We start from the raw sequence: 12,170 nt of genomic DNA, 5'->3' as shown, positions 1-12,170 counted from the left end.
AGATCTGAGTCCAAGGTTAACTGGGCATTACACTTTTTGGTGTAGATATGTTTAAAAAGAGAGAGAGAGCGAGCGCGTGAACGAGCAGACTGTCTACCTTTCTGGCACTTTGATAACATACTGATGACTCAAAAGTACATTTATGAAGTGCTTAGTGCTCTTTGGAGGTTACATGGGCCCTAAATCACAGCTCTGGAATAAGGCCTGCTGAAAACGAAGACTTGGGACAGTTGTGGCTTTTGTTTGCTGTGACACCTATGGTCCTTTTGTCCCTCTGTATAGCTAACATGGGCGGCATGTTGGAAGCTAAAGCTTTGTACTTAGGAGAGGCTGTGTAGGGTGATACACTATATCCAGCCTACTGCTCCAAACCCTAATTCTTTTTTTTTTTTTTTGAGAGGTTTTTGCTATAGGACATGTACACTCTCCAGAAAAACAGAGAGAGACAGAGAGACAGGAAGTGAGAAATCAGCCCCCAGGGGGGTGGCCATGCTGCAATCCCTTCTCCTCCATTCTCCTCTCGGGATCTTAGGCACGCATGCACACACGCCCGGTGTGAATTTAAGCCACCAGGTCCAGGAATTGAACCACGGTCGGCTACATGGGAGTTCAGCGACATAGCCATTACGCTAACTGCTGGTCCCTAAACCCTAATTCTCACATGTACTCGCTGTGTGACTTTGAAAAGTTACTTAACCCCTCTGTTTGTCTTCTGTAAAATGAGAAATAACAGCATTGACCTTCTAGGGTTGTCATAGGACTTGCCGAGTTTTAATCCATGAAGAGTCCCTAAAACAGGGCCTGGCGTATAACAAATGTTATTAGCCATTACTATTCATCCTCTTAGAACAAAAATTTTCATTTACAGTAGTTAGAAAAATTTTAATTAGGTTAGCTCATCAATAAAGCAGGGAGGAGGTACATAGAAACAAAAAAATTGCAAAAAAATCAGTATTTTTTTCTCACAGAAAGCTTGACTTCATACCAGACTCCACAGATCTGCTGGATCTTGCTTCCTGTTTAGAACAATGACAGAAAAAGGCCACTCCTTGTTTCCTGCTCTCTATCTCGGTTAAATATGGGCCCATACATTTGAAGTGTGGCCACAGTCCGAGTAAGTTTCCCCACAAACACCTACACTCCACTTGAAAACCCATCCTTCCTAGCCCATTGTTTTTCCTGCATCATTGGGAAGAATTTAAAATCTCATCAAAAGCACCAGCCTTCCCCAGCAAGTCAACATCCCCAAAGCCAAGTTCAATCACACCTCTCAGTGAAAAGGAGCCCACTCTCTAGAAAGAGTGGGCCGGCAGCTCCTCGGTGCAGCGTAAATTAATATCACAGCTGCCACTTTCCGAGGAAAACCAGAACCAGCTTTTCCGTGTGTAAACACAAACTTCACAGACCCACCGTAGGGTAGAGTATTCCTAAGTATTCTGAATTTGCAACACCCAGAAAACCTCCAGAGTGTTATTTACAGTATTTGCTTCATAGGGAGGAGAATTAACGTTTCGGCAGCTTAGGGAACAAACGCACATATAAGAAAGAAAGAAAGCAAATTATTTAATGATTACTTTTTAAAAATATGTCACCATGCAGAAAAGTGTTTGGAGATATAGTCAAGGCCCGTGTCACTGGATGACACTTCTTCATTATCACTTCAATAGCAGTGAATCCAGGGGGTGGGAGCACACACTCTTACAATTTATGTCTTCCATGTAACACTTCATACAAAAATAATGACTTCAGTCCTTGGAGCCCCACCCCAATATTTTAGAAAACGTCATGTTCTTGTCTTAAAGCCGTGCTTTCTTTGGATCTCAATCATTTGATGCACTGTTTGCTGCAGTAATATTGAATGAGCACTTATTTGCACTTCAACCATTCTGGATGATTATCGATAATGTATTCTTCCCATATTCCACATTTTAAAAATATTTAGAATGGGATAAAATAAAAACACACCCACAGAAAGATGGCCTTCACTTGGCGATACCAAGTGAATTTTAAATTCCCCTTTTCACAAGGCAGCCATGGCTACGGAACTCTGAGGGCGGATTAATGCTTTTCTGGTACTTCAGTGTATCAGAACATGGATTTGCCGACAACAGCTGCAGCAAATTCCCCTGACTGAGAAGAATTACAAGTATTATCACCTAGATCATTAAACTGGGTTCATAGATTGCAGAATGTCTTCAATCAATTCATCTAAGATAACTTGAAGCCAGCTGGACCCCCTCAGTGAGAACTTGACTTAATTGGCCAGTAAGTGGCTGGAAAAGGTGCATGCTATTTGATAAAATTACCGAGTGAGCAAGTGATTACAGTTTGGAGAAGCACCGAGGGTAGACTGCCGGTCAGCCCTTTTGGGGAGGGCTAAGTTAATGTCCACTATTAAGTGCCGCTGTGAAAAATGGTGGTTTGCTTGGAGCTCAGATGGAAAAGAGACTCCAGGTCAGATTCAGCTGATGGAGTGGGGAAAAGACACACATTTATCATCTCTTTGGCCTCATTTCTGCCTTGGTAATAGTCCCACACTAACCACTCTGCTGTTGCCTGGTTTTCTGTGTCCCTTCATTTTATTGGCATAACTAAAAATATTGCCCCAGCCAACAAATTCATCTGGAAGGAAGAAAAAAACACTTTTTCTTCAATAACATCCCAAGAGTCTTTTCTACCATAAGGTTAAAAAAATCAAGAAATTGAAGAACATACCACTTATACATACATTTTGATACTCTCTTCCTATAATGAAGAGATAGAGGTATTGTTTATGTATCAGATGCCTACATTTTATCAGCACAGTTTAAGAAAATAGGCAAATCAAAATCAGAATATGTTGTCAGACGGTTGGCAGAATGGCAGAAATTATTAAATAAAAACAACTTTTCATGTTGAAACAAAGGGTTTTTTTAACATATTGCTTCCATGGCATTTTTTTTCCCCTGCCACTAAACATTTTAGCCAGTTAGTTAAAAAAAAAAAAAAAAGAAAGAAAACTTTTGACAGATTTAGTTCAAGAGTCCAGGTTAACAGACCTGTAACAACACATTGTCACTTGAATTACTGGTGTTAGACAATAATGTGGTATTATTCAGGGGGAAGTCCCAGGATGAAGGTTCCATTGCACAGTGTACTCGCTCTTATCCAGAAACCCACCCGTTCCATAGATTTTTACTGAACCATGTAGTTTTACTAAATAATAATTGTCATTGGTGGGTTTAGTGAGCAGAAAGATGGAAAACAATTCAAACCTAGGCCAAGTTTGAACTACAGCATAAGCAATCAGACACATCTTAAACCTACTTGGTGTTCATAAGCTAAAGTTTGTCACTTGAAAATGCCAGCCGATCACTACTGTCCCTTCACCTCTGTTTGTTAACTTACTCTTGGAAAGATGATCAGTGGTTCTGAGCTTGACTCTGCTTGTTGGTTTGGCATCTGGGCAGACATACTGGTGTGCTATAGACGAAGTCTGTACATTCTACTTGGGTATCGTGGGCCTTCTTCCCAAGCAGGAAATGCAATCTCACATTGGAGCCTTTGCATCTGCTGTTCCCTCCACCTGGAATACATTTCCTCCAGCCTTAAGCCCTGTGTTCACACGTTGCAAAGAGACCTTCTCACGCTGTGTAAAATAGTCACTGGCCATTTCCTCCTGTTCCTTGTCTAGCTTCATTTTTACAGATATTATACAAGGAGTCTTCAAAGGGTTCATAGAAAATGCATTTTCTGAAAAAGAAAAAAAAATAACTAGTGCATGGTTTTCAATTTTTTTGCACCAAAATAAAATTGTCCTTTAATTCCATTTCCTTGTGATTTTTAAAGTCCCCATGAATTAGATACAGGTGCTTTTTTTTTTTTAAAGAATTAGTTTATTTATTTGTTTGTTTATTTGTTTATTTAAATTTGACCAGAGAGGGATAGGGATAGAGAGAGAGAGTGAGAGAGAGAAAGCAAGAAAGCAAACTGCCAGGTCTGGGATTTGAAACGTGGTTGGCCAAGTGAGAGTCCAGCACCCTTAATCACTATACCACCTGCTGGCCCCATAGATGCTTATTTTATATCTGCAGTATGAAAACATGAGCTCTATAAGGAGCAGGTTTGTCTCGTTCAAGATCTATAGCCGAGCACACTGAATATATTATGTAATCAACAAACACGAATGAATGAATGATAAGCTTATCCAGGAATCACCAAGAATGTAATCCTAGGTTGCCCCAAAGATGAGCCATCACTAGCTCATCAGAAACCCCCAGATAAAATGTGCTATTAGATAACCAGGGTAGAGTAAGAGTGGACCTAGTATGATTTCACTGACCTGCAGCTCATCACTCGCCCCAAGGTCCACGTGTCCCCAGGGCCATGTCAGTCTCATTTGCTCATCCTTGAAGTGTTTCCTACAGCGCCTCCCTTTAATCTCTTCACGGCTTCCTTGCTCCTCCCCTTTGTTATTACCCCTCCCCCAGCCACCATCTTTCATTAGGCTTTCATCATGTTCTCGCTTCATTTTTCTAAGTAGTTTCATGTTCCCACATCAATTTTTTTTTTTTTAGAGAGTTTTTGTTTTTAACTCTAGGGCATGTGCACTCACCAGAGAGACAGAAAGCGAGAAATCAGTCCCCAAGGGGGATGGCCACAACACCCTCTCCTCCATATGCCTCTTGGGATTTTGCCACACACACACACACACACACACACACACACATGCCCGGCATGAGTTTTAAGTTGCCTGGTCTGGGATTCAAACTGTGATCAACTCTGTGGGAGTTTAGTGGTGTAACCATTATGCCATATGCTGGTCCCCCTGAGTCACTTTTTCAACAAGTCCGAAGGCCAACTGAAGCCAAGACACAGGCTCCAGATAACCTTTCTCAATTCTCATATTTCAGTCCCACAAAGGCACGTGAGGGCCGGCTCAGAGGGCAGCAGTAATGTGCTGCTCAGGCAATGCTGACCCGGAAGGAAGACCACTGGCTCTGTCCAAGGGTCAGTCTTACACACCGGGAACACGCACCGTGGTCCTAGCTGGTGGGGAAGGCTTGCGGATGGGATCATTGCATAGCGAGTGCTTGTAGTTCTCTGTCTCTCACACTCATGAAAGAAATTGTTTTTAGGGACCAGCTGGTGGCTTGGTGGTTAAGGTGCTGGACTCCCACATGGGAATTCGGGACTTGGACGCTTGAAAAATCACCATGTGCTTGTGTGAGCACGCCCACATCGGAGAATGGAGGAGAAGAGATTGCAGAGCAGCCATCCCCACCCCGGAGGGTGATTTTTCATGTTCCCTTTCACTGTTTTTCTCTCTTTCTCTCTCTCTGGCAAGCACCCTATGGCAAAAGCCTTTAGAAAAAGAAAAAAGAAATAAAGAAACTTTTCTTTAAAGTACATGACAAATAATTGTAAAATTGAGAAAAGAATCAAATAGATGCCACTAATTTTCATAGCAAAAACAGTTAATATTTACCGAGAGCCTAACTCAGCAAGGCAACACTTGGATCTCTGGAATGGAACTATGTCATTTTCTCCTCCCAGACACCATAGACGTCGTTTCTTTTGTTCCCTACATCTCATAATTGCGGAACATAAGCCCTGCAAGTGTTTCAGTGAGGTGCCATAAAGGCTGTGGGGTGCATGTGAATCCAAACCCAGGTCTTTCTGCCCCGGTCTGAGCACTTAGTGCATTATTCTGTTTCAGCTGTGTCCCCCAGCTCCTCCGCTTCTCTGCGTGTTCTTTATGTAGGCCCCAAATCTTCCAAGGATCCATTGAAAGTTAAGCGTGTCCTGCAAGTATATGTTTTAAATTGTCTGATTTTTATCATAGCCATGAACTTGGTCCAAGTAATGAGAAAGCAAGTCATTTTCAATGTAGCAGCATTGAAAAATCAACATTTGGGGACCAGCAGTTAGCATAATGGCTATGTTGCTGAACTCCATGTAGCCAACTGCGGTTTGACTCCTGGACTCGGTGGCTTAAATTCACACCGAGCACGTGTGCATGTGTGCCCAAGATCCTGAAAGAAGAATGGAGGAGAAGGGATTGCAGCATGGCCATCCCCGCTGGGGGGTGATTTCTCGCTTTCTGTCTCTCTGTCTTTCTGGTGAGCGCACGCACCCTTTAGCAAAAACCTCTCAGGGAAAAAAAAAGAAAAAGAAAAGAAAAATCAACATTTTATGAAACCTCCACCTGCACTGAGTTTTCTGAATAGGAGATTTACACTTCCATACCACCCATATCCTGCTTCTCAAATATTTTTTCAGAGTGAAAAAATAAGGCAAGGGTAGGGGATCCTCTTCACAAGCTTTCGGATGACCACACTGTCACTCCATTGGCTGTTTGAAATGGAAATCAACTTGTGGGCGGACGAGGAAGTGGATGTTATAATTTCCTCCTTCTATCGTTTATTTCTAGAGCATTTCAGTGGAGAGTTCAATCAGGGAGCGCGGGACTGGTGCACACATTTTTTCCTCACCCTGAGGTCTTTTGGGTGAAAGGGCAGTACTGAATTAAGCATTTAGTGTATTGGAAATCTGTGACCCGGAGCTGGGGCCTGAAAGCATTATTGATAATAGGGTTGGAAGCGCATTACACTTTCCTAGTGCTTATCTCATCTTGCCTTGGACAATCTACTCCAGCAGTCATAATTATCCCACTAGGAAAACTGTCCCATTGTCTGCTGGTCTTTACAGGCAGGAAGTTTTTCTTGTCCTCTCCAACTGTATCCTATCTCAGCAGGTCCCATTGTTTCTTATTTAATTAGTAGCACTCGATAGAAATAGCCCTTTTCCTCTACATTTATATTGTTTCTATTTAAATAATTACACAGCACGATGTTCCCACTTCCTATAAGGTTTATGTTTGAAGGGCTGAGAAAGAAGACTGCAAACCACAAGTTTCAGCATAGGAGGGGTCTGGGAACCAGCAGTTAGCGTAATGGCTATGTCGCTGGACTCCTATGTAGTCGACTGTGGTTCGCGTCCTGGACCGGGTGGCTTAAAACTCACGCTGGGCGCGTGTGCATGCGTGCCCAAGATCCCGAGAGGAGAAGGGATTGCGGTGTGACCATCCCCCCTGGGGGATGATTTCTCGCTTTCTATCTCTATGTCTCTCTCTGTCTGTCTGGCGAGCGCAGGTGCCCTATAGCGAAAAACCTCTCAAAAAAAAAAAAAAAAGCATAGGAGGGGTCTTCGAAGAGTTCACAGAAAAATGGAATTCAAGTATGAGTTTATTTTGGTGCAAAGAATCTTGAAATCCATACGTAGTACTTTTGGAATACGTTATTTTCCGTAAACTGTTTGAAGATCCCACGTATTCTTCCAGCGTGACTCCGTTTTCTTTTCAAATGAACAAGTCAAATGTCTTTGTGCTGATGAAGAACCTTCAGGCATGTGAAAAATTGTGCTGTTTCCTTGAGAAATGGCTGGCAGAGAGATGAATAAGAGGAAGCTACCCAAACTCTTCAAGCATATAGTAGTGGATGTGGCCTGGCGGGATGCCTGCTCTGGGCTGGGCACCATGCAGGCCTGAAGGATGCAAAGGAGGACAGGCCAGATGCAAGCCTGGGGGCGTGTAGCCTGTGTTCTTCAGGAGAGAGGCTTGTGTCAAAGCTCTCAAATCTAGTTTCTCGACATTTATGTGCATATGAGTTGATGGGAGATTCTGTTAAGATAGATTCTGGAGGTAAATGGTGGTAGAGCAGTAAAATAGAACATTCTGTGAAGTCGACCCACAAGGGAAGATTGCTAATTCAAGCCTGAAGATACTCTTAAGTATGCCTGATATATTTATGCCCACTATCTGGGTTGACTGGGGTTGGATCATGGCACTGGGACCTTGACAGGGGTGCTGGATCTCTGTCTCCATCTCGTTCACTCATGGAATATATAAATACACTTTACTTTTAAAAAATTAATTATTTTATTTAATTTTATGTGTTTTTAATTTGACCAGAGAGAGAGAGAGAGAGAAAGCAAGCTGCCAGGTCTGGAATTCGAACCACGGTCAGCCATGTGGGAGCATGTGGGAGTCCAGCGTCCTCAACCACCATGCCACCTGCTGGCCCCACTTTTTTTTTTTTTTACCATAGGGCACATGCTCTCACCTGAAAGACAGAGAGTGAGAAATCACAGTGCCCCCCACCCCCCCCCCCCCGCCCCAGGGGAATGACCACACCACAATCCCTTCTCCTCCATTCTCATCTCAAGATTTTAGGCGCACACATGCCTAGTGTGAGTTTTAACCTGTTGGGTCCAGAACTCGAACTGTGGTCGACTATGTGGGAGTCCAGCGACATACCCATTACACCTCTGCTGGTCCCATAAATACACTTTATATAAATAAATAAATAAATAAATATAGGTAGACAGATTCTGACTGGTAGATCTGGGGGTATGGCCTGGAGAATGGGATCTAGATAATTTCTGCTGCCAGGTATGGCATTTGGGCAAGCTGCTTCGAAAAGTCTTACCTTCTGGCAAAATGGGGTTCTAATATCATTCCAAGTGGTTATGAAGCCAAACAAGTACAAAAGCATTTGAAAGAATTTTATATGCTATACAAATCTGTAGTCTTATAAGGAACTGATATTCTCTGCATTTTAGAACATGCAGTGTCTTTTATCAAAATCTGACATGACATTGTTTTGAGTGATCACTTCCACGTCTCTTGAACTGGGCTTTCAATTGTTTCCAAGGTTACAATGCCGTAGGAAAAACAAGGCCTCGGTCGATTAAAGCACCAAGACATTTTGGGACCAGCAGTTAGCGTTATGGCTAAGTCGCTGGACTCCCACGTGGTCAATCACGGTTCAAGTCCTGGACCTGGTGGCTTAAACTCACGCCGGGTGCGTGTGCATGCGTGCCCAAGATCCCAAGAGGAGAATGGAGGAGAAGGGATTGTGGCGTGGCCATCCCCCCTCGGGGGTGATTTCTCGCTTTCTATCTCTCTGTCTCTGTCTGTCTGTCTGTCTGGCGAGCGCACGTGCCCTATAGCAAGGCACGTGCCCTAGAGAAAAAATAAAAAAAAAACCCCCAAAAAAAAAAAAAAAAAAAAAAAAAGCACCAGGACATTTTGACTTGACTGCAAAATGTCATTAGTACCGGGCAAAATGGTCTTTGAATGGAAATTGATTTTTCGATATTGTAATTAAAAAGGAATGGGATATATAATTGGCAGGGAAATATTGAAATGGGGGTCATTTAAAATAAATCTCCAAGCCTTGGAGATCTCCATGATTAAAGATGGTTAAAGGCAAGAGTTTTGGTTTGCAACTTATTAGCAATATAACCTACAGCGAGTTACTTAACCTCTCTAAGCCAAAGTTTCCTCAACTATAAAACCGTCATGGTGACACTACCCAATTAAGGATGTTATGAGAATTAAATAAGCTGATGCATTAAAGCCCCCAGGTACAGAGCAAACTAACATCATTGCCTACTTTTCCTTAGCGATGCTTGGAAGAACTAAGCGTGGCCTTGCTCTGAAGAAGGGCTCGTACGCGTGTTCTGCCTCTTCTTTTAACTAGGGGCTCTGTGCGGGCCTATGCCGCCTTCTCCTGTGGGCTTATATTTGGACTGCATGCTGACCTCTGAGAATGATCAAGGCCATTCTGCTTCCTTCTTCTTCTTTTTCTTCTTTTTAAAGAATTATTTTAGGGGCCGGCAGGGGGCATGGTGGTTAAGGGCACTGGACTCCCACATGACCAACTGTGGTTCAAGCCCCAGACCTGGTGGCTCTCTCTCTCTCTCTCTTACTCTGTCCCTCTTTGGTGAAATTAAAATAAATAAAATAAAGTTATAGCACATTTTACCACAACTAAATATGTTTAAGTTTGCAGTACAACGTTATTAAATACGTTCCCTGATCGAGGAAGCGAAGGACTGCTGGAAGCAGTGAGGCATTCTCTCCATGCAAAGAGGTTAACGCTAGAGGCTGGGAATGGGGGTAATCACATCTTTTGGGGCATTGTAAGCTGAATTCGGTTCTTTTTGTCTTTTGGTCTGACAAAGTATGTGACAGAGACGAGGGCAGGAGAAGGAAGGAAAATGGCACCCAGACTCTCTCCAGCTTGGCTGCAGCAGCACAGAAGCACGCACACATAATCCCAAAGCACCACACTTTGGGCACTTTATTTTATTTGCATTTCTGGGATTCTCAGTTTTTAAAAACTTTCCCCCTATGTGAGGGAAAAAAAAATTTAAAAAAAGGAAAAGAAAAGGAGCTAGAAAATAGTCTAAAAGCACATTACCAGGAAATTGTTTCTACTGTGTTTATGACTATTCTTAATGTTTTATGAATATGCTAAAAAAATGCTCAGGCATATTTCCTTGGGCACTCTAGTTAATTACTTATTCCGAGTGCTTCTACTCCATTCCTTGCAAAATGTGTTGTGCATTAATTCTGATTATGTACAAAAACCCACCTGCAAGGAAAAACTCTGAATCAGTAATGCTGATAAAATGAGCAGCCCTCCTGGGGCTCCACTGAGGAAGAGGATACTGGACAGAATTAGAATCTTGTAGCTAAGGCTATTCATAATGTCATTAACATAAAGGCAATTAAATGAGTTTTTAACCTACAACCCTTTATTGTTATTAATGAACATTAGAAAAACACAGGAGATAAAATTGGTAATTATCTCTGCACCAAGCTATGCAATAATGTGTTTAAATATAAAAACAAAACAAATGATTATTGTTAGTATTTTCAGTAGCAGAAACCCCAGGAGCAGCTCCGTCATATTTAATCACATGGGCCCACACCAAGAGGGTTAATTAAAAGAGGGTTTTACCTTCTATGTGCCTGGTTGTTCCGTTTAATATGGAATCAACAAACATAAATGTAAATTTGCAAAATGTCCTGAGCCGTGATTTCTGCGTCCGGGTTAACCACCTTTACAGAAACACGGACCGATTCCTTTTCCTTCAGGACAATGGACTATGGCTCCATGACCAAGATTTTTCCTTTCCCAAAAAATGATCATGCAATGCTTTCAAAGCCTATTGGAAGAACAGCTGTGTAAATCCAAGTTCATTGCCTCATACTGTTCAGCAAAATAATTTAAGCATTCGAAAGAGATGTAGATTTAAAAAGTAATGGTAAGCGAGATCTCAACACCATGCTATCTTCAAAGAGCCTCCGGTTTGATTTCTTTCTTTCTTTATGCAAACTGTAAAAGCCTATAACTAAGCCATCCTAGTTAGAGTTTATTTATGAGCACACAGCAGTTAAGGTATGGTGAAAAACCCTGCATCTAATAATAGTTTCCCAGTAATTAATTCAGTTTGTGTATTCTTACAATTGAAAATGTTATTACCACATCCTTTATCATTTGTTCCAAACTGGTTTTGTTTCCATGCCCATTTTTAATATGTTATCTACTTCTAATTTGTCTTTACAGTGGAGTCCAGGGGGAACAATACCACACAAATCTGACCTTTGGAAACAGATTTTGAACAACTGCCAGGTGGCAAAACCAGTGCTTTTTGTGTTCACTTGATTTTTCTCAACCAATTCTTCAAAAGGAGTCACTTTTACTTTTTTTCTAAAAATATTTTTTAAGAATTATTTTATTTAACTTAAAAAATTTTTATTTATTTATTTTAATTTGACTAGAGAGAGAGAGATAGAGTAAGAGAGAGAGAGAGGGAAAGTGAGAAAACAAGACGCCAGGTCCGGGACTGGAACCACGGTCGGCCATGTGGAAGTCCAGGGCCCTTAACCACCATGCCACCTGCTGGCCTCTCTAGAAACATTTTATAAAATAATTGTAACAGCAGCCGCTCATATTTATGTATTACTTTACGATTCATGAAACACTTTTGATAACTTTGGGAGATACTGAGGTCAAAACTATGACAATCCACAATGACATTCGTAGACCTACTCTATCTTAAACATTTGAGAACATAGACGAAGCTTCTCTACCTACACACAGATCCCTTAAGGGTACAGGAAATGTGGTCAAGCCTCAGGATCAAAATGTAGATAGGAGCAATTTTCATAAATAGTGATGGCATCACCCCAAACTGCTGTGCCTCAGATTTAAGGCCAAGAATGGCCTTACCATGGTCATTACCAACCACCTGGCAGATAATTACGGACAAAGGACGAATTAAGAAATCCAGGAACAGCGTTGAAGAGGTGCAAGGGGGGCCAGGATTCTCTCCCC

The sequence above is a fragment of the Tupaia chinensis genome, unplaced genomic scaffold (assembly GCF_000334495.1).
Source record: "Tupaia chinensis unplaced genomic scaffold, TupChi_1.0 Scaffold000023_1, whole genome shotgun sequence".
Classification (NCBI taxonomy): Eukaryota; Metazoa; Chordata; class Mammalia; order Scandentia; family Tupaiidae; genus Tupaia; species Tupaia belangeri.
This window is presented reverse-complemented; position numbering follows the sequence as displayed.